Source organism: Ornithodoros turicata, chromosome 2 (genome assembly GCF_037126465.1).
Source record: "Ornithodoros turicata isolate Travis chromosome 2, ASM3712646v1, whole genome shotgun sequence".
In the NCBI taxonomy this organism is placed as follows: domain Eukaryota; kingdom Metazoa; phylum Arthropoda; class Arachnida; order Ixodida; family Argasidae; genus Ornithodoros; species Ornithodoros turicata.
Window position 1 is genome coordinate 107061095 of NC_088202.1, and position 25889 is coordinate 107086983.

The 25889-nt window shown below is 45.6% G+C and overlaps 6 non-coding genes across 6 annotated transcripts; 1 reads left to right on the plus strand and 5 right to left on the minus strand.

Moving 5' to 3' along the window:
- Positions 1-2287: 2287 nt before the first annotated feature.
- On the minus strand, positions 2288-2358 carry Trnas-gga (transfer RNA serine (anticodon GGA)). The gene has a single exon. It is a non-coding gene; the product is annotated as a tRNA-Ser (tRNA).
- Positions 2359-2599: 241 nt separating this feature from the next.
- On the minus strand, positions 2600-2670 carry Trnas-gga (transfer RNA serine (anticodon GGA)). The gene has a single exon. It is a non-coding gene; the product is annotated as a tRNA-Ser (tRNA).
- Positions 2671-2911: 241 nt separating this feature from the next.
- Positions 2912-2982, minus strand: Trnas-gga (transfer RNA serine (anticodon GGA)). The gene has a single exon. It is a non-coding gene; the product is annotated as a tRNA-Ser (tRNA).
- Positions 2983-3535: 553 nt separating this feature from the next.
- On the minus strand, positions 3536-3606 carry Trnas-gga (transfer RNA serine (anticodon GGA)). The gene has a single exon. It is a non-coding gene; the product is annotated as a tRNA-Ser (tRNA).
- Positions 3607-3847: 241 nt separating this feature from the next.
- Positions 3848-3918, minus strand: Trnas-gga (transfer RNA serine (anticodon GGA)). Its single transcript has one exon. It is a non-coding gene; the product is annotated as a tRNA-Ser (tRNA).
- A 465-nt stretch (positions 3919-4383) lies between these two features.
- On the plus strand, positions 4384-4454 carry Trnas-gga (transfer RNA serine (anticodon GGA)). The gene has a single exon. It is a non-coding gene; the product is annotated as a tRNA-Ser (tRNA).
- The last annotated feature ends 21435 nt before the right edge of the window (positions 4455-25889 follow it).

The following is a 25889-nucleotide window of genomic DNA, read 5'->3' on the forward strand; positions in this document are numbered from 1 at the left end:
ATATTAACTGCCCCAGGAAGCTACGCTGTACGATAAATGTCACAAACAAATACCTTTATTTGAAAATTACATGCCTCTCAGGGGTGATGCTTGTCCATCGCGAGCGTGCATTGTCATGATGCACTAACGCCGAACACACGGGGCACAACGTATATGGATGAACGCTGACCCCTGCATCTCTCCTTCACCATTGCGACTGCTTTGTGGTCACGCTTCTTTATCTTTTCCACACCTTTGGATTCTTGTGCTTCCCCAACTTCGGTTTCTTCCGCAGAACGTAACACCAACCACAGAAGATAATTGACTCACCCATATACGACATCGCCTGGACGTAACCTAGGAGAAAATACAACGTAAAAAAAAATCCAACAACCGAAATATCTTGCCTGAGAAACATGCCTATACTTGCTTGTGTAATCCAGGGGGGGGGGGGGGGTATATTCACACAAAAGGAGGTCAGCCAGGCAAGTGCCGGCTTGCTACTCCTTAAAAATAAGAAGAAAAAAAACAAGTGCAGGAGAAGCCGCGATGGCGACAAGGTGCTGCGGGCGGTGAGGCTTGCCGTCTGTGCTTCAGAGGGTGGTCATCATTTCGGTGGCCTTGAGGTACTCGAAGAGTGCCTTGGTAACATCGCGTTGCCCATGCAGGGCGCGGGACAGGCCCGACGAGTGTAGCGAGCGAGAGGGCGTGGTGGCCCAGGCTTGGAGGCGTCGGGCGAGGGCGACACGGGGCGCCGAGTACGTCGGGCACGTTAGCAGGAGGTGGGCTACGTCAGCGACGGCGCCGCAGGCATCGCAGTTTGTGTTGCCGCGTCTGCCCATCTTGTGCATGAGTGACTGAGTGTCGGCTACGTTAAGGCGGAGGCGATGAAGGAGGGTTCCCTCGGCCCTGGTAATCCAGGTATCAAGTGCAATCTAGGCTTCTCTAATTCACGCATCAACGTTCGTGCATGAAGCGCGAAGTTCGTTGTCTCCGTTCCTCAGTCGTTGTGTCCAGCGTGCCGGTGCTCAGGACCACTGCGAATCAGAGCGAAGATCAACGAAAATGCGTCGTGCGGACGAATAATTACTTCATCGATATAATACGCACCTCAAATAACTCCGATCTTGAAAGCGTCGAACGAGTTTCTTCAAAGACCGAGCAGACTCGTCCTCACTCCCCGACGTTTCAAAACAAACTGATTTGCCAGCGGTTGCCAGAAACGCATTCTTCCCAAACGTGCGATCCCTCACGGTCACCGGTTTTAGTTATTGCACTTCTTTGATAGTATGATAGTGCAGACCCATTACGGCACTGCCGCATAAGGAATTTTATTGTCTGGTTTTCGGAATCACATGAAATATTTTTGCAGCACATGGAGATCGTGAGAAGGCGTTCGTATTCATGCGCCGGAAACACGCGGTACACATGAGATACAGCTGCTAGACCGCGCTTAAAAAGGTACCTAGCCGGTACGGATGGGGTGTCGGAGCCCTTGTACTTGTTGAATTTCGCAGTGGTCGCGAACTCTACCTCCTGGTTGAGGACCGTACCTCATGTGCACCGCTTGGCCCAGGTGCGGGTCCTCTTTCATGCGGTACATATCGGGTGCTGGATTTAGAGTGTAGGCGTGATGGTCAAGAAAACCAATGGGGATGTAAGTTTCGACGAAGTCGAACTGGCTACCCCAGTACGCTTACACACAGAAAGTGCAAACAGATGATGAGATCAGAGCCGTAGGGACGGGGGTGCGAGAGGGGCAGCCGCCCCGAGCGCCCTTGCCAGAGAGGGCGCCGAATATGAATAATTGGGGGTTTACGTCGCGAGACAACTGAGATCATGAGCGGCGCCACAGCGGTCTGTCTGTGGATTGCTTTTTTCCACCTGAGGGTTCTTTAACGTGCGATGAAAGCTCATCGCACGGCACCCCGTATTTAATGTCCCTCGCCGAAGAGGGCGCCGAGCAGCAAGCCCTGGCAGGTTGGTTGGACAGTATAAAGTAGGAATGAAAGGAGTTTGAATTTACGGTCTCGGCAGTGTAAATATGCGTTTTCTCTTGCTTGTTTACAAGGCTTCTGACGGCAGTGAGGGAGGGGGGGGGGTGCTTCAGATTTGCCCTGCCCCGGGCGCAAACTGGCCTCGCGACGGCTCTGGATGAGATCATGAGATGATGTCCAGAGAAGAACAGAGATGATGATGGACGTAAACAACGAGATTTGGCCGAGGCAGACCACACTTAGGGACGACAGAAACATGAAAGCCTCATATGCCCGGAAATCAATGAATGCAACAACTCAGGGAAAAGAGGCGCTGACGCCAGGAATTGAACCTGGGTCTTCTGATTTCCGGTCAGATATGCTACAACTACACCACACCAGCACGCCGCTTCCCATGAGTCATTGAGTGCCTCAAGTACGGGGGCGACGGACAACCAACCACGCTATTCCCATTCTCTCTTACATCTTTCTCACTCACTCTCTCATTCATACACGGCCAGGGCGATCTGTAAACGACGTAAACAACGAGATTCGGCCGAGGCAGACCACACTTAGGGACGACACAAACATGAAAGCCTCATACGCCCGGAAATCAATGAATGCAACAACTCAGGGAAAAGAGGCGCTGACGCCAGGAATTGAACCTGGGTCTTCTGATTTCCGGTCAGATATGCTACAACTACACCACACCAGCACGCCGTTTCCCATGAGTCATTGAGTGCCTCAAGTACGGGGGAGACGGACAACCAACCACGCTATTCCCATTCTCTCTTACATCTTTCTCACTCACTCTCTCATTCATACACGGCCAGGGCGATCTGTAAACGACGTAAACAACGAGATTCGGCCGAGGCAGACCACACTTAGGGACGACACAAACATGAAAGCCTCATACGCCCGGAAATCAATGAATGCAACAACTCAGGGAAAAGAGGCGCTGACGCCAGGAATTGAACCTGGGTCTTCTGATTTCCGGTCAGATATGCTACAACTACACCACACCAGCACGCCGTTTCTCATGAGTCATTGAGTGCCTCAAGTACGGGGGAGACGGACAACCAACCACGCTATTCCCATTCTCTCTTACATCTTTCTCACTCACTCTCTCATTCATACACGGCCAGGACGATCTGTAAACGACGTAAACAACGAGATTCGGCCGAGGCAGACCACACTTAGGGACGATACAAACATGAAAGCCTCATACGCCCGGAAATCAATGAATGCAACAACTCAGGGAAAAGAGGCACTGACGCCAGGAATTGAACCTGGGTCTTCTGATTTCCGGTCAGATATGCTACAACTACACCACACCAGCACGCCTTTTCCCATGAGTCATTGAGCGCCTCAAGTACGGGGGAGATGGACAACCAACCACGCTATTCCCATTCTCTCTTACATCTTTCTCACTCACTCTCTCATTCATACACGGCCAGGGCGATCTGTAAACGACGTAAACAACGAGATTCGGCCGAGGCAGACCACACTTAGGGACGACACAAACATGAAAGCCTCATACGCCCGGAAATCAATGAATGCAACAACTCAGGGAAAAGAGGCGCTGACGCCAGGAATTGAACCTGGGTCTTCTGATTTCCGGTCAGATATGCTACAACTACACCACACCAGCACGCCTTTTCCCATGAGTCATTGAGCGCCTCAAGTACGGGGGAGACGGACAACCAACCACGCTATTCCCATTCTCTCTTACATCTTTCTCACTCACTCTCTCATTCATACACGGCCAGGGCGATCTGTAAACGACGTAAACAACGAGATTCGGCCGAGGCAGACCACACTTAGGGACGACACAAACATGAAAGCCTCATACGCCCGGAAATCAATGAATGCAACAACTCAGGGAAAAGAGGCGCTGACGCCAGGAATTGAACCTGGGTCTTCTGATTTCCGGTCAGATATGCTACAACTACACCACACCAGCACGCCTTTTCCCATGAGTCATTGAGCGCCTCAAGTACGGGGGAGACGGACAACCAACCACGCTATTCCCATTCTCTCTTACATCTTTCTCACTCACTCTCTCATTCATACACGGCCCGATCTGTAAACGACGTAAACAACGAGATTCGGCCGAGGCAGACCACACTTAGGGACGACACAAACATGAAAGCCTCATACGCCCGGAAATCAATGAATGCAACAACTCAGGGAAAAGAGGCGCTGACGCCAGGAATCGAACCTGGGTCTTCTAATTTCCGGTCAGATATGCTACCACTACACCACACTGCCTCGGCCAAATCTCGTTGTTTACGTCGTTTACAGATCGCCCTGGCCGTGTATGAATGAGAGAGTGAGTGAGAAAGATGTAAGAGAGAATGTGAATAGCGTGGTTGGTTGTCCGTCCCCCCCGTACTTGAGGCACTCAATGACTCATGGGAAACGGCGTGCTGGTGTGGTGTAGTGGTAGCATATCTGACCGGAAATCAGAAGACCCAGCTTCGATTCCTGGCGTCAGCGCCTCTTTTCCCTGAGTTGTTGCATTCATTGATGATGGAGTTCACCATGCAGTCCAAAAGTTTCGACCAAGAGAGTGTAAAATACCGGAATCGCTGGGGACACACACAGTACACATTCAGCGAGACATAGAATGTCCATAAGCCCGGTTGTATGTAGAAAATCTTCAAGTGCCCTCAGCGCCTTGTCGGACGACGGAAGACCTAACAGTTTCGCGGTGTCGAAGGCTCGGGAGTCCACCCGAGAAAGGCTCGTCTCTAATGCCCTTCGAGCATCAACGTATTTCCGACACCTGAGAAGGATGTGTTCTATGCCCTCGACAACGCCACACTCACTACAGTTCGGAGAGTTTCGCTTTCCAAATTTGAAGAGTCTCGTGCGTCGCACGGTACATTGGGCCGTATCGCACGGTACATTGAGCCGTAGCTTATGTAGGGCAATCGTCGTCTGTCGCGTGAAAGAGGGTGGTACTCGAAAGCGTAACTCTGGATCGACCTTGTGCAGAAGCGAATCCTGAGCATAACCTGTTAGCCACAAGGAGCTGCACATTTGTTGCTTGAGCTCGGTCAGCATTCGCCCCGCGTCACCCTTGGTGAAATAATCTCCACTTCTTTGTAAACGTTATCAAGTTGACACGGTATATTTTGATTTCAAGAAAGCGTTCGATCGAGTTAACCATAAGCTGTTACTTTCAAAGGTTTGTCAGTTTGGATTGTGTAATAGATATTGTCAATGGTTGAAAAATTACTTGTTCGGAAGGAGGAACGTGGTACGAGTTGCCGGAACTTTTTCCGTTCCGTTCGAGTCTGTATCTGGAGTACCGCAAGGAAGTAACCTAGGTCCTCTCTTATTTTTGGTCTTTGTAAATGATCTTGCCGGTGTCGTGAAACATTGCCAGTTGTTAATGTTTGCTGATGACGTTAAGATTTTTCGTTCCGTATCTTGCTACGGCGATCACCTGTCCATTCAGGAAGACATAAATGCAATCAGCGACTGGAGTTACTTAAACGGCATGTCTCTAAATGTGAAAAAAACCAAAGTTGTATCTTATACAAGGAAAAAATCGACATTACTGTTTGATTATGACATTAAAGGCGTCCAAATAGAGAGAGTGGAAACCATTCGTGACCTTGGGGTCATTTTCGATTCGGCACTGAATTTCAACAACCATGTGTCATTCCTGTATTGCTCCGCAATGAGAATCATGGGCTTCATTTGTCGCATATCGAAGAATTTTAGAGACTTTCATACTGTTGTCTGCCTGTTCTATTGTCTAGTACGAAGCAAGTTGGAGTTCGCATCCGTCGTTTGGAACTGTCTCTCTAACACACTCTCAGATCGCATCGAAAATGTGCAAAAGAAGTTTGTGCGAATTATTTACGATAGGTATTCACAAAGAAAATGGTTTTATGAATACAATCACCTCCTTGCGAAGCTTAAGATGACATCACTGAAGCAACGTCGTTATATTCGGGATATGACTTTCTTGTTCAATGTCGTGCATGGTAAAATAGATTCTCCTTTATTGTTAGCCAGTGTCGATTTTCATGCGCCATCTAGACATTGTAGAGTTCATCGTACTTTTTATCCACGTTTTTGTCACCCGTCTTCTCCTTTGGCGCGCATGCAGTGTTGCTTTAATGACATTGAGAACAATAGTGTGGACATTTTTGCTAATTTTACTTTATTTTTATCCTCTTTGTAACTTTTTATCGTTTTGTAAGTTGGTATTTGCACCTTCTTTGCTGGTTCTTTCCGTGCACCTCTATGTAGGCTCACGCTGTTGGCGGGCACGTGAAACTAATAAATAAATAAATAAATAAATAAATAAATAAATGGGCATTATTTGGACGCGCCTCAGTTGAAGAGTCCGGTGTGCAGCAGCGTCCACAGCCTCGTTGCCTGCAATGCCAAAGTGACTAGGGATCCACTGCATTGGGATGTCATGACCTTTTATGACTGCCGCATGGTATGTGTGCAAGACATCTTGTGCTGCTGATGCCAGAGATTCCGTAGTAAACATGGAAGGTAGAGTCTGTAACGGACATTTTGAGTCGCTATAGATGATCCAGCGACCAACTGAAGATCGCGAGTTGATAAAACTTAGTGTCAAGTGGACTCCATGAAGTTCAGCGACCGAAGCAGAGGTGACGTGAGACAGCCGCACCGCTCTTTCGATATTCGCCTCCGGGATAACAAACGCACACGACGAGCCGGATGATGTCGTGGATGCATCCGTGAAAATTCGTGCATCCATGAGGTATAGACGTTTTTACCGTCTGGCGATCCGGTTACCGCATCATATTTTTTCGGTTCAGTTTCGGTTCGTTCAAGGGTAGATAAAAAAATGTTTACGGTTCGGTTAGGCAAAAAATAACATTTTTTGTGGTTTTCGGTTACGGTTCAGATACGGTTTCGACCCCTAGTATGCCTCATCTGTTTCATCGTCATCCCAGTCATATATTAACCCACATGCACTGAGGTATGGTACCGCAATTGGTGCGGGAAATCACTTCATCCCATCGTCATTCATGTAGTTGTTGTTCCTGGGATGACGACGTCATCGTCGTCGTCGGAGGTGAATGTGAGGTTTCAACTCCCCGCAGAAATATTTCTCCTTATAGGTGATATTTCCTAGAACGCCTTCGCATCTATATCGAGAGCATTGAATTCAAAAGCTAGTTTGATTTTCTTTTGTTCTTGTTCTCGCATAAGGTACAACGTCAGAAGAAGCTGTGTGGGAAGCAGTTTTTTTCTTTTCCGTAATACTCACAAGAAAAGCTACGCTATAATAATAATAATGCCGTGAGAATTATTTTTCTGCCTTACTCGTCTTTATTGTTTCGTTGATTGCGTAAGTCTTTGTGTGTCTTTTTCGAATAGGATCTTGTGCCTCTGGAAATGTCAACCTATGGAAGCGGTCTTCGTCGCAACTGGTTGCAAAGTAAAATTATTTGCCCTGTTCAGTAAGAAGCGCGACACATCATGTGTAAATACTACTCACTGAAGCGGTGTGACGAAATCGTGTAGAACGTTTGAAGCTTCTGAGCTGTAATGTAGGTTTCAATTTGAAATACGTTTCTGTATTGTGGAACATGTTTGCTGAGAAGTTCACATCAATCAACTTTTGAAAGAAGCGTTAATATCGTTTCGGCACCTTAGCGTGTGTTCTCTGCGTTTTGTTTTTGCGTGTTTTAAGCTACTTTACTTTGTTTGATACACTTCGGGATTCATGACACGCATGTTTTCCGCTCTTAGTAGCGAGAAGATGAATTAGCCTTTCAGATAGCTGTTTACTTGCTCAACTACTTGCGGTGTCAATTAGAACGTACAGAGATTCATGAATCTGGCGTTTCTGGACATCATATGTGGCAGCACGTACAACTTGGGTCAATGATGAGTTGTGCTATGCCGAAGTTTCTTATGTCTGCTCCTCAGACGGGTGCCGCATTGGGCCATTAAAGTATTTAAGGAATATACTGTAGACCAGTTTGCGCGCCTGACCTCACACTCTTGTGGTGGCGCTGCAGTCAACAGGGCGTCTGCTTGGTGTGGGCAAAACAGACGCCGTTTTCAATGACAGTGATCGCTGTTCTCATGGAATGTGAGCCTGTCCGAAAGCCTATCCTTCTGGTACACAATCCGATGGAAAGAAAGGTGGCGAAATGACTTTTCATCAGTTTCCGAGCAACGCTGAACGGAGAAATCGTTTGATGGCTGCAGTTAAACGGAAAAAAATAAAAAAAATCCCTGTCATCACTTTTGTTAGATTCCCTCATCCGAGGTGGGCATCCTCACGAGGGCAAATGAGGTTGAGGGTGCCCTCACCCTCACATCACCCTCATCCCACGCACATTGAGGTGAGGTGAGGTCAGGAATAATTTCTAAAAGGGAAAGTGAGGTGAGGTGATGAAAACTTCTCAAAAGAGAGATTGAGGTGAGGTGAGGAAAGGAAAATTTTTGACAAAGACGCGTAGGTGAGGTGAGCGAGGAAAATTTTCAGAAATTGAGATTGAGGTGAGGTGACGTGACGAAAAAAAATTGAGAGGGAGGTTGAGGAGATGTGGAGCGGCTATTTTCAATTACGCGATCTCTTAAAAGGGCACCGAGAGCCAGTTTTTTCTATTACCAATGTAGCAGAAATGTTTTTGTACTGTGAGCATAGGCTCTCTACACTAAAATGTGTTCGCTGTGAGCCCGTTAGTTTCGGACTTTCAGTTGAGTCATATACATGATAGACGTTTCAGGTCAGATGCACGTACAAGTGAATATAGCTTATGTGTGCTTTATGTATTTAGCTTAGATTTCAATACAATCAAACTAGCCAGTTGAGTCACATACATGATGAGAGACACATGAACAAGTCAGTATAGTTCCGTGTGCGTTATGTGTTTAGATTTCAACAAAGCCAAACTAGTCAGTCTGTAAGCAGATGTCTTTCACGTATTATTTGGAACGGTAGTACATTACAACCAATGACCTTATCAGAGACTGATGTAACAGATGGAGGCAACAACACGCGATTTAAGTGCAATAAGCGCAAAGACTGGCATATATTCCGTATTGCAACAAGTTGAACCATTGATCTTTTAGTACGGCAATGAAGTTAGGTGAAAAGGCACAAGAGGTCTGTGTCTACATAAAGTAATTTAATTAGTAAGTCAACATATAAGTCACTAGTAATCCGTACAGCACGTCTACCTGATTGCTTTAAAACCAGGGTCTTGAAGAAAAGGTCCCCGAATTCCGGCTACAAATGAGTACGTCTGCTATTTAAATAAAATTGATCGATAATATAAAGTCACAATAGACAAAAATGCAAAATGTACAAGTAATTCGAAGTATAGCTGCATACCAACCCGAAAACGACTTCCGCAGCCCCATTATCATTCTCGCTCGAGACATACTTTATAAAGGCCATTCCTGCCTTGCCAGCATGAAAAACGAACAACTCAAAATTGCTTGGTTTGTGCAACTTCTCTACCCATGTACCCTACGTCCAATTTTAGCTGATCGTACATGTAGCGGATACTTGTTGCACAAGGACGAGCCAAGCAAGGCAATGATTCTTAGTTGTGGGTACCTGTAACTTGTTGTCAGGAATAAATAAACGAAACGAATCAACCAACGTAAAAAGCCAACTACAACGTATGCACCTACCCGCTCCTAATACTTTTTTATTCCGTGTTACAGCCGCGAGACAACTGTGGTTATGAGCGACGCCACTCCTAATTGAAAGAGCAATTGTGAAGTGAAAACAGCAAAAAGTATAACAAGTGAATACATTTTAGAAAGGAGGTGAGGTGAGGTGATGAAGATACTTTAGAATGAAGGTTGAGGTGAGATGAGGAAAATACTTCAGAAAGCAGGTTGAGGTGAGGTGAGGAAAAAAATCCGGGATGAAAATTGAGGTGAGGGCAAAGATCGTGAGGGCATTTGCACACCTCACGATATCTGTGTACAGATAGACGATTCTAACATGAATCGGTGCACGGTAGCAAATGGGCGCTGTTTTCAGAAACGCCCCGATCAAATAGCTCGCCTAAGGTGAAGTAATTGCATGCTTCCATTGACTTGTAGGTTTACACAGTATCAGCAGTGAACTGGCTCGTCTAAAATATTAGATAATCTAGAACGCGATTGTGATCGGCGACATGTTTTGTGGTTGGGCTGTCCAGTTGTCGATGTGCAGCGCAAAGGGATCATAATGTTGTATTGCAACTTGCACAGGTTGGGACAAAAGGTTACGGAACACGGTACTGGCGTATTTCTTCATCCGAGCGCCACCTGCTAGCTATCAGGAAGGCATCGTATAAGAAACAAGGTATATCTAAACTTTTAGCGAAAACAAGCGAGAATACCAAATCAGACCCATCAGCAAGGCTATCATCATCAGGCGCGAGCGATCCTGGGTGTTGGTAGTAGAGGTAGGAGCGTAAAACAAACAAACAAAAAGAAAACATTAAAACATGCGCATGGTTTTAGTGTGTACTAATAGGTTATTCATAATTTCAATGTAGAAAAAGTTTCTGCTCGTACACATATACGAAATCATCTACCACCCGAGTACGTTTTCGTATCCTGCTCCCCTGCGCGTGTGTCAGAGTGGGCTTGTTTATCCGTGCATCTCTGTATCCGTGTCATATGTCCGTGCATTGTAATACGGAGTTCGTACACTTTTTGGGCTAAACAGGAAGCGACATTCACATCTCGGAGCTGTAGACCAAGATTAACACGTGTGAACAGATAAATACAATGCATCCCCTGTTGCTGGCCCCGCGAAAAAAGATTTCGTCATGGCGCGACCGGCGATGATGGTGTGAGTGTAGCAGAAATGAGCTGTGCTCCAACAAAGTCGTTTTTTTTCTTTTTTTGCGATGGACCCATTATGACCACTCATTGAAGAAATGCAAACGTCTAATCACTACGTGTACATATAGCTCTAGGTGAGAAATTGACCTTCCTGATTTCTGTGTGGCCATCACGAAGCTCCTTCTGTTTGGAGTTGTCAAAATCTGGGATAACTGTTTGTATTTCAAATTGATATGTGTTATTAAACCTGATATGATTTATTTTTCTCTGTTCTCGTCTGGTATTGTTGCCCTGGGTGCTTAGTATGGTTTGGTCAGGGAAAGGGAATACAACGCAAACGAAGTGCGCGAATGTAAACGTGCCATAGCTAATTATGCACTGCTTATTATTCATACGGCTGACGTCATGTCTGACGTCTTTATTTACGATCGTAGTAGTCCGCGAAACGGATGGATAGCGCTGACCGTCTCTATCATGGCGTCATTCTGAAGACACAGGGGCCTACGGGAGTTACGCTACCTGTTTAGAAATGTAAGAAACAGGTGACACGCTATCCTGTCAACCTCCCAGTATGCGTGTCCGTTCCTGTTTGCTGTGGTGCCGCTCCAATGGAGAAATGCGACACCCCAGTGTTCTGTGAACTTTTGTCCCAAGCTGTACGTACAGTGCTCGCAACTTCCAGCCAATCCCCCGTTACCGTGACCTCGTTCGGATAAGCGCCCGGCTGACGGCGAACATCGCAATCAGTACCCCAAGCAGCGCAATGTACTGAAAGTTGAGTGCAATAGGGGTGGACGGTATGTGCCTTATCAATGTTCTGTAGTTTCATGAATCTGTTCAAGGCCTTTCACCTACCCGTCCACCCCTATTGCACTCGACTTTCAGTGTATTTTGCTGCTTGGAACAGGGTCTGACCCATGTTCTTTCGAACAGACAACAACATGAAAAAAAAAAAAAAACAGACTCGACAAAAACATAATCTGGGGCAACCTATAATGATAATTTGTGAAGTCCAGAGCATGAAGGCTCAGCTTTTTACAATTAAGTCAGGACATTGCGACGCGCACACAGACGTAAAAAGAAGACTGTGGAATGGGGGATATGTTTATTAAGAGGCCATACCAGTCGGGGAGCAACTCCGATTCACGATTTTCCCGATTCTAGATGGCGCCAAGCTCGCCGATCCTTATCACGCCGTTCGCCTCCGACTCACGAAATAATCCCCATTGCGCATGGTTGACCTCGCGAGATTAAGGCGGCCCGCGCCTTCTGCGCTGTTTGTCGAGTGGTAATGTGTCGGACTTTGCCACGAAAGGTCCGCAGTTCGATTCGAGACATTCACGTCTTTTTGCTTGTCTCCTATTGCTACATGAGTACTTTATTTTTATTTTTTTTGTTCTTATATATTAATGCTACAATTATTGTTTTCACAAGTCACTACCGCCTGTACTGACTGATTATGGTATTTTTAGCTGCTCTTCGTATTGTTTTACTAGTGCATACTTACTGTATGCCGATATACAAGTGTGATCGGATAGTACGGATGCCGGTATCTCGGAGGCTCTCAATTGGATCTACCAGCGGCTGTAAATTAGGCTATAAACATTGCCTACACACAGCGCTTACAATGCCAGTCTGGAAAATCTGCTCGAAACGGTATTCCTTTTTTTTTTTTTTTTTGCACTCGCTTACATAATAATAATGATAATAATTTTACTCAAGAAAGCAAACTACAAATATAATAAAACAGGCCCGTCTAAGCGGAAAAGCTTGTGGCACTGGGCCTGAAGCAGTCAGCGGCATACAGTTTGACAGTACATGAACATATAAAGGTACTACATCCTATGATAAAGTTGCCGTAGCGCTTTTTTTAGTTTGTACTTCGATTGTCGAAGGGGAGCTCATTAAAGATACGAGGTACATAGCATTGCCTGCGACAAAGTCCTTTTCGTCTAATAAATATATTCCCCTCCCCCGTCGCTGTCGTTGGTTGTCGTTGGTTTTCCTTGCTACGCGAACGTGAATTTGGGTTCCGGAAAAGACTGTTGCTCATTGCGTGGGCGGAAATAATTGTGCAAGCGGCCGCTTGATCGATTTTTCTTATTGGTTCACGTGGAGCGTCCATGAAAAAAAAAGAAAATAATAAAGATAAAAATAAATCGATCAATAAAAGAAAGAAAGAGAAACAACAAATAAAGCTGCAGTTCTAAGTACCGTTATCCTAAGAAACATTTATCTGTGTGTAATCCGCTTGCTGGCTGTTTCAACATTACGAACGTTGAACATTACGTTGCTCTTCGTATTGTTTTACTAGTGCATACTTAGTGTATGCCGACGTATAGGTGTGATCGGATAGTATGGATGGCAATATGGGCACACACACAGATGGTATTATAAACGAATGTTGCCAGCAGTGAGTCTGAGCACAAGGCGATTGCCAATTAAGAAATCAGGAAATGGCCAAGGAAAGGTAACCTCATATGCTATCAAAGCTCGCCCGAGATGTCGGTATCACGGAGGCTCTCAACTGGATGTACCGGCGGCTGTAAATTAGGCTATAAACACTTACAATGCCAGTCAGGAAAATCTAGTGCTCAAAACAGTATTCCCTTTTTCTTTTTTTTCTGCACACGCTTACACGCAATTTACCTTGATAATAACTCTATTATTCATGCAAAAATGACATTTTGGTATGTATATTTCTGGTAAGTAAGCATTATCAAATATTTGACTTCATTTACAGGGCGTTGGTGCAAAATACTTTTCAAAATTTTCATCGCAGAATAGACTTCTTTACCAGAAAACTACAGTAATCCTTTCCCCCATGTTGCCTCTCCTTTTTCTTTCACATCGGCTCAGAAAAATGATGTCGGTCGACAACCCCCAGTGACAGAAGACTCCCTTCTTCTCGCCTTGGTGTGCCACTTTGCAAAACCGTACAAAGAACATGAAGGGCGATAAAGGCTTCGGGTCGACCCAACCAAGGAAGATACGGAAAGGTCGAGCGGCGAGACCTCGCAGCGGGAGTCGCGATATTCCCAACATATACTTTTTTTTCTGGACGCCAAGAGGAAGGATTCGACAAAAAATAAAAGGGCACACAATAGAAAAATATTAACAATGGTCACCTGACAACATAACAGGTTCTTGTTTGAGTGTTGCAAAAAGTGCAGCTCGGTCTCCTTATCATGTGGGACAGGAAAATCACCATTCTTGTAGGGCAACACAGTTCTTGTAGGGCAACACGTTCGAAGCAGATACATACTCTAAACAAGATTGAACTAGTTTTATGTGGCTGTTAATACAATATCTTTATTTTATACTATGGCGAAATTTCCTTCTTAGCATTCAGACTTCGAGTGCCTTTCGTCCACATATCACTATCCCATTTAGCGTGAACCACATGGCCCGAAAAGCGTCCGAATTCTTTCCGAACCGAATTCGGGACCGGACTTTTTTCGAGGAACAGAATTTCGGGCCGAAGTCGGCCCGATCTGACCAAGCCAGATTTCTCCTCCGAAATGGGAAGTGACGCCAACCGAAAAAAGAGAAGCATCCAATGGCTATTCAGCCGGAAGGAGAACCATAGCAACGATGACGTAGCAGTCGGGTCGACTGTTGCCGTGTGTGCGATTTCTACTTCTATGAATACAGGGATTATCTCATTGAGCTGGATTGTTGAAAGGCGATGTTCCCCAAGGCCAGAAGTCTTCGGCCGAAATTTGGGGTGCATTTCGGTAGCACGCGGTGATGCACAGAAAAAGTTCGGTCCCGATTTCGGTTCGGCCAGTTTTCGGACAGTTTTTCGTGCCATGCCCAGAAGAAGCACAGACTATTGGCTGCTCCCAACTTGAAGACATTTTGTTGTTGTTGTTGGTTGGTTACATAAATAAATAACAAGGGGAGGTTGAATTCGCGCAAGCGAATTCTGCTACCCCCCAAAAAAAAAGAAAAAAAAAAAGAAACCATACGATCGTACGATCGTGAAGACATTTTCTTCGGTATGTGTCCCACTGGTTCGCGGGATACAACAATAACTTTATTTCAGGATGATGGGTAGGGAGTTCATCGCCGGGGGATTGAAGTAATGGGTCCCGTTACAATTTCGCGGGATACTTCCACATTGTTCTATTCAATTTTATTTTATTTTCAGATGGGAGAGAGTAAAAAGCCAGAAGGCTGTGCTGTTCGTGAATGACAAAGGTCTGCAAATAACCAGTGGGGTCTTTAGCTGAAAAAAAAAAGAAGCAAGAAACAAACAAACAAAAAAGGAGAGGACACTGATTGCCTGCTCCATATGTTCGAGTCAAAAGTTACAGAAAAAGAGGTGCTAAGGACACGCTGCGAGCTTCGAACTCCCTTCGAAGAAACATCTTTCGAACAAACGGCGTCGATCAACCGGCTTGCGATCAAACGGCTTTCGACCAAGCGGCGTTCGACCAAACGGCGTTCGATCAAATGCTGTTATGCTGTTTATGATGTTTCTTACTCATGTTTGTACTGTTATCAATTACTTTTCTTCAAATAACAGCTTAGGATTTCGGAATATAATTTCGGTTATAATGTGATCGGTGTGTTTTTCATCTTCGCTGGCTAATCTATTTGCGACCACCAAATCCTATGCATTCCAGTTATTTGATTTCTAATACAATAGCCACAAAACTTTTTCATAATCAACATCATCCCATTCAGTGGTCATTCACTGGAGTGCTCACCCCGTGTCTCTTTGGCCTTTCCATTTTCAGCCTTCTTATTTTCGGCCTTCTGACAGTTCGACGTTATGATTTTTTGGTCTTTTGGCTTCCGGCCTTCTGATAGTTCGACGTTATGATTTTCGGCCTTTTGATAGGCTCAATACTTACACTCAGTCAGCCTAAATAAATGCATTGCATTTAGCAACAGCTATTTAGAAAAAAAAGAAATAAGAAAAGGAGAAGGGAAGCTCCTAAAACTCTTTGAACTCCGTCTTTATGTACGCGAGGAGGTCTCGGAGCACAAATTACGTCTCATAATGAACTGATTATTACCCGGAAACTTCAGTACTATATTGTTAGACACTCCTTGGTTTTCACAGGGTACTTCACATTACACCAGACCTTTCGTTACTAGTTTCGTCACTAGTTCAGTTGAGAATCCCCAGTGACCCAGAGTTCCTTATCTTCCTCAGAAGGCTTCCCTTTGTTTGCGGTGCAAAGAACGACGGGTACAGGTTTTGGGTCATCCAACGCGCAACCAGCAAGAAGTGTCGAAAGATGGAAAATCCAGGGAACCGGTATCGAAAAATTGGCCGTATCTCAAAATAACGTGATCGAAGTCGCCGTTGAAAAATAAACAACATGAACATGAAAATGCAAACACCGACCTAACGTGCTGTTCCGTCGCGTCCGCCCCGCTAAGCCTAAGAGCCAAAAATGTGGATCTCGTTCGCTAAAATGACTTGGACAGATAGCGAAATTTGATGCATGATGTAAAACCCCGAGACTAGGGAACACGAAGGGACAGACACAAACACGAAGTCTCAAAAACACCTGTTCATGACTGTCCCTTCGTGTTCCCTAGTCTCGGGGTTTGACATCATGCATCATCTTCAGCAGCTCGCTTGCTTCCTAGCCATTTTTTCATCGGAATTTGTTGAGTTTGTGTGGTAAATAGTGATGTCGGACTTTTAAACATGGCATATCACCGTTCGAAGCAATCGAGCATTGTCATTGGTTTTCCTTTTTTCGCGAACGTGAATTTGGGTTCCGGAAAAGACGGTTGCCCATTGCGTGGGCGGAAATAATTGTGCAGCAGTCGCTTGATCGATTTTTCTTATTGGTTCACGTGGAGCGTTGACGAAAAAAAAAGAAAATAATAAGATAAACATAAAAATAAATCGATCAATAAAAGAAAGAGAAGAACAAAGAGAGCTGCAGTTCTAAATGCAGTTATCCTGAGGAACATTTATCTGTGTGTAATCCGCTTGATCGCTGTTTCAACATTACGAACATTACAGGGCAGTCCTGTTGAACGTCACTGGAATGTTTGTAAAGTCGGCCTTCCACTAATCGTAAATACGACAGATTCTCGTAAGCCTTATGAGACAGTTGACTGAGTAAGCACAAACCCGAAACGTCAAAATCGGGCAAATTGATGTTTCATGTGAAGCTAATAAACTCATCTCAATTCTCTATACGCGCACCGAAAAAAGAAGACGGTTGTTGGTCTCTGGTTGTTGGCGACAATGCCTCAGGCTCAGGCAATAATCCCTTTACGAGCAGCTAAGTAAGCTTTTGTTCTGGTCTCCAAGGTCATGCCCTAAGTCAGCGGTCCGGGGAAGTACAGAGGACAGAGGAGCCAACAGGACGGTCAGGTGCGCACGCGCACGCTTGCTCGGCGGAAGAATACGATCCGCGCGGTTTTGCTGTCGCGTCACCAGATGGCAACACAGAATGACGCCGTTCACGGGGCTTTGAGTGGGCGATTTTGCGTACTCACGTTTCATGCTTTTTTATAAAAACTATAAGTGGTAGACATATAAATTTGATGTCTATCGATTCCTGAAATAATTCCAGAGAGAGTAATGGAAAAGTTTTTTTCGAAATGGCTATAGAAGTTTAATAAAACCTTTTCAAAGAGGGAGGAGAAAAATTGTGTATTTTTTTCGCATTCGTGACGTCGCCGTAAAATACATACGACATATATGAGAAATCCTGTCGTGTAATTCTCTTCATCTCGTCTTCCTCTTTGTGATGAAAGCACCCGCGTCAAAATCTGCGCGGCGGTTACCGAGAGAAAGCATAAAAACTGTCCCATAGGAAATACATTGGGACGGAGAGCTGGTATGCCCTCTTAAGAAGACGACGGGACGACATACTGATGAGAAGTAAAATGGAGCTGGACGGAATATGCGTCACGAAATTGTTGCACAATGTTGAAACGTAAAAATTCATTTTTTGTGCGTATGTCTGTGGACCTTACATTCGCAAGCCATGACTCTTTATGAGGTGCTTTTGCCAGCGATGAGCATAGACAAATGCCGGCTGGGACGTTTTCCACGCTTTTATTCGTTCGCTTCTTCAATTTTCTTTTACTTTTTTGTTGTTAATTTGCTTACTTGTGGTTGACTAGTACTCCGACCAGCTCCATTTCACTTACCCTTCTCTTCAGCTGGCCATGTCCGGTGCAGCGTCCAGCCTGAGGACCGCGAAAAGCACAACACGTCATCCCCCCGTTTCTTGTTTCTTCTTATGATGTCTTCGACTGGTTGGTTCCGGTTGCTCTAGAGCGCTCTGGAGCGACGTTTCATCTTCGACTGGTCGAAACAGAGCACTCTCGCTACATTCGACTGGTTCATTTGGAGCTCTTTCCTCCAACTCAGAGCGCTCTAGAGTGCTCTCACCAACGCCATTAGCGACGGAGCGGTAGGAAATCTGGTTGGGTTCCGGTCGCGTGACTTCGCCAGCTTCCGCTGAGTAGTGCTTCTTTTCCGCCATGCCTGCCATGTTCTGCATTTCGCGTCGTCGTCATTTGGACTACGAGACTACGAGGGAAACAGTGGAAGTCACGTGAGTTAACATTCCCCTCTCCTCTCCTCTGCTCGAACCTGCCGCGTTCGGCTTCGGCACGATTCCTGCGGCTCGGGGCTGGAGTGAGATGCGGTCTGACCCGCTGCAGCTTGGAGTATCGGGACGAAAAGTCGAAGAAACCATTAATAAACATATCCCCTATTCCACCGTCTTCTGTTTACGTCTGTGTGCTCGTCGCAGTGCCAAGCCTTCATGCACTGGACTTCACAACTTATCATTACCTCACATCAAACAGCGATTTATCGCAAACTTGTGCAATAATCTTAAAGATAATAGTGGCAAATCTGACAAGTTGCAAGGTCGTCACAAAGATTGTCGTAGATTTTGTACTTTGTTGCATCTGCTTCGACACCTGTTGACAACAAGCGACAGCCCAAGCAGCAACATGTACTGAAAGTCGAGTGCAATAGGGGTGGACGGGTAGGTGGAAGGCCTTGAACAGACTGATGAAACTAAAGAACATTGATAAGACACATACCGTCCACCCCTATTGCACTCAACTTTCAGTACATTGTGCTGCTTGGGAGCATGTCAACATCCTGCCACCCCTCGAAAGAACATGGGCCAGGCCCGCGGCGTCAGGTGATTGCGATGTTCGCCACCAGATGTGCGCTTATCGGAGCGACGTCACGGTAACGGGAGACTGGTTGGAAGTTGCGAGCACTGTATATAACATATACGGACATAACGACAACAACGCATGCTTGTTTTGACGATGAATGAGAAAAGATTCCACTTAACCTGCGGCTCGCTACCCCAGAGCACATCGGTTAGTATGAGATCACCACGTCCTTATTTTTGGTATAGTAGGATGCCCTCGTGACTAGATAATGTCAGCTCACAAAGGCATAAATGTCACTAGATGAGTACAGCTCCCATAAGAAGCATACATACACATCCCCATATCCCCATTTTTTTTATCACATCACCATCATCACCCATAAGGAAAGCAGCGCGTGACGCGGTCGCATGATAGTGAGACTGGGACCTCGAACCGATGCTAACGTGAACGGTGCCTCACCTATTCTAATCTCGTTCCACTTCCCTTGCATTCCAGTACAGATTCCAACCTATTATTACATGCTCGACACAGTTATCACCATCCTTGTGATATGTGAGGAATGTGCTGCGCCAGATTTATCCATATTGCGAGACTATGTTCTTTTTCTGCATCATTGCGTAAAGCGAGCACAAAGTTATTTACGTAAATTTATGATTTTACAAATCGGGTTTATATACGTACCTCACATATATACATGTTTTTTAGTTCCGTGTTAGCGCCGCGAAGCAACTGTGGCTATATGAACGGCGTGCAGACGTGGACAGACGGAGAAAGGACCGCAGGAAGGAGCGGGGGGTAGGGGGGGGGCATATGTATATATGTGTACCTAAGAATGCGCTCACTGAAAAAACTGGAACACAAAGACCTACCTTTTCTTGTAGCTTCCCCTTGATCCTCACTGCAATGTAATAAAACCAGCTCTTCCTCGCCCCCCCCCCCCCTTCCTCAACACCCTGTGATTGCCTGAATGCCTCTTTGTCTGTGCATTATCTGGTTTTTCTTTATTTTTATTTTGGAATGGCAGGCCGACCTTTGTCTGGCTGACCTTTCCTTTTCCATTTAATAAACGTTCATACCCCCGCCCCCCCCCCCCTCTTCGTCGCCAGTCTGTCAGTGCACCGAATTTACAGAAACAAACAGTGGAAAGCTTGCAGGCTCAACACAAGTAATCACGACGAACAGCGCTCTGAAACACTGCATTCCGCAAAGAACCGCACTCTATTTGATCAGTATATGGCTTTCTTTCGAGTGATGTGGCAGTGAAACACCCGGGTCATCATCATCGTCACGATGTAGTTGCTGCTGCTGTTTGCCGAGTCCAAATGTCTCGATCCCTTCCTTTCCCAACAGCGAAACGAACCGAAACATAAAATACCATCAAGCATAATGCCCGGAGCTCGCATTGTTCCCTTCTGGGGAGATCCCTTCATATGATAACACATTATCGCCACTGGCCGTCACACCGCAGCTCATAATTGAATATCAACGTTCCATCACAAAACGCGTATTCGTATATACGTTGCATCGGAACGATGTGCTGTTAGTTTAACCCATTATGTGGGAATTCTCCAGCTGATTCTTGTCTTGAGCTGCACGAAAGAGATTCATTGTTATATTGCTCTACTCTCTCAAATGCATTAAAATATATTCGCTCATTGCGCACGTTAAACGAGTGTTGTACGCGCTATCAAACCTAAGGAGCGGAATATCACTACATCGCTACCACTCAACAGTAGCGTAATGCTGGTGTCGTTACAAATTTAAAAAGTCACGTGATACACATGCTACTACCAAACAACAACAACAACAAATAAATTAATGATAATGAATGGGTAAATTCGCCACATAAGGTGCGGCCCACTACGCCAAGGCACAATGGGCAGGATGAGATGTGTCCTGATGACGACGTGGTGAACGATGCTAAATAGGGGTCGATAGTCAGTGGAGTCCGTGAGACATCATCAGAACGGTAGGCAAAACCATAGCATACAAACACACACACACAGTACACGGGTACGCAGGCACATCATAGGGTAGAGAGGAGACAACTGTCCCGGAGAAAAATCTTGAAGTACTCAAGAGCTTGGCGATGGTCGATCTGGTTAGACCAAACCACTACCAAACAAAAGTAACATAAGTACTCCTTTTGCTATTCTTTACATTATATTGTACCCTCGTCATTCAGGTATTTCGTCCAATGTGCCTATATATATACTGACGTTGTACTATTTGCGTGTGCCCATTGCGTTAGTTCATCATGACTTAAACCGACACTCTCTTGGTACTCACACACTTGATTTTGTTTGAAAAGGAAGACAAAAATGTATTTCGTGTGTAGGCGTGGCACAGCTCAGTTGAGTGAGTGGATGAAAAAGAAAAAAATTGAGAAAATTTGCACCACCAACGTGGAACCCGTAAACAACTCAACACATGGACGTACTAGACAATTGGAATGCAAACACTCAGGTACGAAGAGTCACACAAAGTCACAACAGTCAAAAAAATAAAATAAAGTAGAAGAACACAAACGGAACCAGAGGCACAAAAGTCAAAACTTATCGTCGGCACCAATTTCACACAGGAACGAGACCGAGGCACGCAGCCGAAACAGGCTTTCATGCGGGGATCGGGCACCTAAAACCGTAGATAACCCAAAACGGGCGACTGTCTAGGGCCGCGAGCGAGTGCGGAAGTTTAGATCGGGCATCAGAGTATCGCGTGCACAACACCAGTATATGCTCTGAATCCTCGAGGACACCACAGTCAGGGCAGTTGGGTGAGTCCGCCTTCCATATCTTGTGAAGCAGCCCAGCAGTATAGGGAACATTCAGGCGGAGCTGGTGGATAAGGCACTCCATGAAACGCGGAGAGACTGAGGGGCGCGGAAACTTAACTCAGGGTCGATGGCAAACAGCAGGGAGGACCGTGCACGGACAGAAAACCACAGGTTCCTATTGAGCAGCTGTCGAAGGGAACGTAGCATGCATTTCGCGTCCGATCGCGAAAAGAACACCTTCCGCGTGGACGCAAGCTGGTGTGCCCGACATGCTGCAGCGTCAGTTCTGTCATTTCCTTGAATTCCACAGTGACAAAGTACCCACTGCAGTACAGGGTGTCGGAGCGAACCGAAAACCAGAACCGAAAACCGAAAAAAAAACGCTATTTTGGAGCGAACCGGAACGGAATCGAAACCGTATACGTTTTTTTCGCTCAGGAGGGAAACCGAAAAATTTATTTAACGGTTTTCGGTCCAAGCAAAAACTTCGCCGGTTTGGACTACGAGTAGGCGAATTAAACTGACGTCGTGCGTTCTGAAGTCATGTCATGGATACTTTACGAGGGTTACGGTGCAATCTATGTAGATATACTATGGCCCTTAGGCTCCTTTTGTAACGTTTTATCGTTCGCGCACATACTTACAGGTACATGTGACCGGTTGTGGCTCTCTACCAAAGTGCCGTAGTGTTCGTTTTAATTTCATCCGCCCAAACTCTCCTGAACTAAACAGCGACCCAAGGGGGGGTGCGTAACGGCTTCTCTATCGGTAATGTCGCGCAACGCGTCCCTTGTTTGAGAACAGCGAAGTTGAATACATTTACGTATCCGCGAGGCAAGCGCGTGCGAAGTGGTGCCTCTTTTGTGGACAGGACACGAAGAAAAGAAAACGGAGCCGTCGAGTGCGTTTGTGAGTGAAGATGTTCCTCGATTTGCGTCGTACTCGTGCGGTAGTGCTTGCTGGCTACACTCTTAAACCCGTACCTTTTATTGTAACTTTTAGAACCATGTAACTTCTATATAGACGTAGATTTCGAGATTTCTTATAGGTTACACCACTGTAACGTATATTTAGAGGTTAAAAGCGACCAAAGTCATGTCTTTCCAACAGGAATAGAAGTTACATCTCGGAAAAAACAAAAACAGCTTGTTGTAACTTATAAATGTACCCTCTACTCCGACACTGTAACTTCTAAGCGAAATCTCCAACGATAATTTCTTTGTTAGTTTCTTATCGTTTGTTTTCCTTCTGTTTTTCAGCATAATGCCGCGTTTCAGCCTCCCATTCGAGACGACAGTTGCGAATCTACGCTGTTATTTTTTATCTGTTTCAGCGTCATCTATACGTCGACTACATGTTATCAATGCTCTATGAACACAGATTATAAGTTCGCAGTCTGGAATACTGATAGTATGCTTCTTTCTAAAGGGTGGAAAACCATTGTCACTGCCGCAACCACCAAGATTTCCGATTTCGCTGCGTAGCCGAGCCTGGTCTAGGTCTATCCACACAGAGAGCAGTTTCCTTGAGACGCTTAACGCTCGTCGTCCGTCCGTTAACAAGTGTAATCTGTTTTAATCAGTGGTTTTCCTCGCGTTTATCATAGTATCGTCAGGAACAACGGAAAAGCTAGATGTCGCTAGCAAACAAGGATATTTTCGGTATTCTCAGGGGAAAGTGTAGTGAGTGCGAAGATTGCAAAGAATATATAGTAACCGAAAACGAACGTCACCACCGCAGCCCTAATTCACACACTTCATACACTGGGTAAGTGTACATTTTGTGCTAGATACGTGTGTTATTTTGATAGCAAGAGCTCTTAGCGCATGTTTGTTGTGATTATGGCAAGTGTTTTGCGGTCCTGCATATGAACGCCACTTACGCTTGCTACTTTTCTGCTCTTACTTGGTCGCCAAGTCAATACACCGGCGTGCATTTTGCGAGCTCCGGATATATGCACCGAGATATATAATTCGCAGCTTCCTACTTGTTGTATTCTGAAGATATTCTAAGACTCAATCGCGGAGTGAACGCCTTCCCGCATTTATGCTGCTTTGTACCTTGTGCTTTGTACGGATTTGAATGGTTCCGTAAATGTTACTCTCATTGCCCAAACTTTTGTTCCGAGGATCCCACATGCAGGTTCACATACGGTCACCAGCGCAATGCAGTACCTCACAAACTCGTCCCAGAGCGCCTCCAACGCTGATAACGCAGTAATGTAGTGTCTGCTGCGTTACTGTACACCCATATTCCTCAAGGTTGTGTGCGTTTTATGTAATACTGTATTGCCATTTGCGCTCGCCTCTGCAACACGAATGTGGAATAAATTCGAATGTGGAAAAAATTTTCTGCTGCAATTCTCCATTTCGTTGGGTCTGTTCAGCTTAGCAAACATAGGTCAGTTGTTTTGACTCGCTGGCTTCCTCGCACTTTTATGCATTGCTTCTCACTTAGAAGATAGTTCTTTTTTCCACATACATGGTAAAGCGACCATGGTTTCTCCTCACATCAGAATCGCACTTGTGCACAAAGTGCCACCTCTCGACAGACTTCTGTTTTTGTAATATACATATGTTCAAGATCTCCTTTTCTGCTGGTTCATTTTGGTACCTTGGTGTGTTCTGTAAATGTCTGTCCATATCCCACGCACAGGGTGTTTGTTTTTATTCGCATCACACCAGCGCTCATTTGACAGGTGGGTTATGTTAATTTTCGCAAATTAACCCATCCGTAGTTACAAACATTTCCGACATTTCCCGACGCATGTGTTTGTAACTACGGATCGATTAATCAGCAAAAATTCACATAACCCACCTGCCAAATGAGCGCTACTCTGTTGCGAATAAAAATGAACATCCTGTATAAAAAGCCGCACGTTGGCGTAACCTTTACGGGCAGGTGCTAGATTGAAGGCCGTAACCTCTAATTGGTCGGTTTCCTTGTAACTTTTATAAAAGGTACTGCTCAGAGGGTACCCGGTAGCTTCTGAAATAGAGGGTAAAATATTGCGATTTTTTTACCCTTTACTAAAGGGTACCGAGTTAAGAGTGTAGGAAGCAGCAGCAGACATTGGGATGGGATGCAATCGCACCAATCCAGGAGCCTACAGAAACCAGGAGCTACCAATTTCACAGGTGCTTGTTAATATCAAATACCATGTATGCGGAATAAACGGGTTTACATTTTGCAACATCGATTTTTTTTTCTGGGAATCAATATGCACACCAGAAGCGGAACCGGTTAAAACCGGTATGAACCGTTATTTTTTTGCTCCCGAGCAGAACCGGTACCGAACCGTTTATGGTAGAACCGGAACGAAAACCGGAACGAAAAACGTTTCGGTTCGACACCCTGCTGCAGTATCATGTCGTGGCCCGCCGAAGCGCAGGAGTTGTAAGACATGATTACCTCGTATAGGGGGCAGAAATGGCGTCGGACACAAACACATTCTGCAACGCTTGTAGGCCACTCTTTGAGTCGCTATAGATAATCCATGAAGTTGCACTGGAGGAAGACTCCAGTAGCTTCCCCTTGCACATGAAGCTCTTCCCCAGGCTCTTCCTTCTTTTGCACAGTAGTTGAGTGCCAGAGCCATTGCATAGAGCTCTGCAGCAGTCGAGGACCTACGGTGCGATAACTTAAGACACCCTTGGAACGGGGAGGTTCGGGGTCACGTAAAGCTCAGTTGACAACACGTCATGTTCATTGTGTTTTTCGCCAGTTAGCCTTAGGCCGGCAACGCGACAGCATAATTGCACGAATCCTAACTGCACAGCTGATATCAACAACGTGTTTTGGCATTGGCAGGCCATCCCACAAATATAAAACAATGCAATCAAGAAGCCTACGTCGAGCAGACGCTCCCTGCCACCATCGCTCGTCTACATTCCCGTACGCTCCGTAGAGAGAGATGATGTCTTGAAGCACACTGATATCATTTACGTCAGCGGTAGAGACCGCCTGAACAGCTGCCGTCATAAAAATGGCGGCCCCATGTCTGTTTCGGAATTGTTAATTTACGATTGTTTAAAATATTGGGGCGTTTTCTGGAAACGAATGGTGACAGTTCGGTATGGGCTTCCAGAATATCGTTAACAGTTTCAAAAAGCCAAGGTATTGCCGGAGCTTACCTTTAAGAGCGCGTCGTGTCACTAGTCCTCATTTGAAATGCCAATGCCGTGGCTATGGTGACAGTCGCTCAATCCGACATTCTCGAC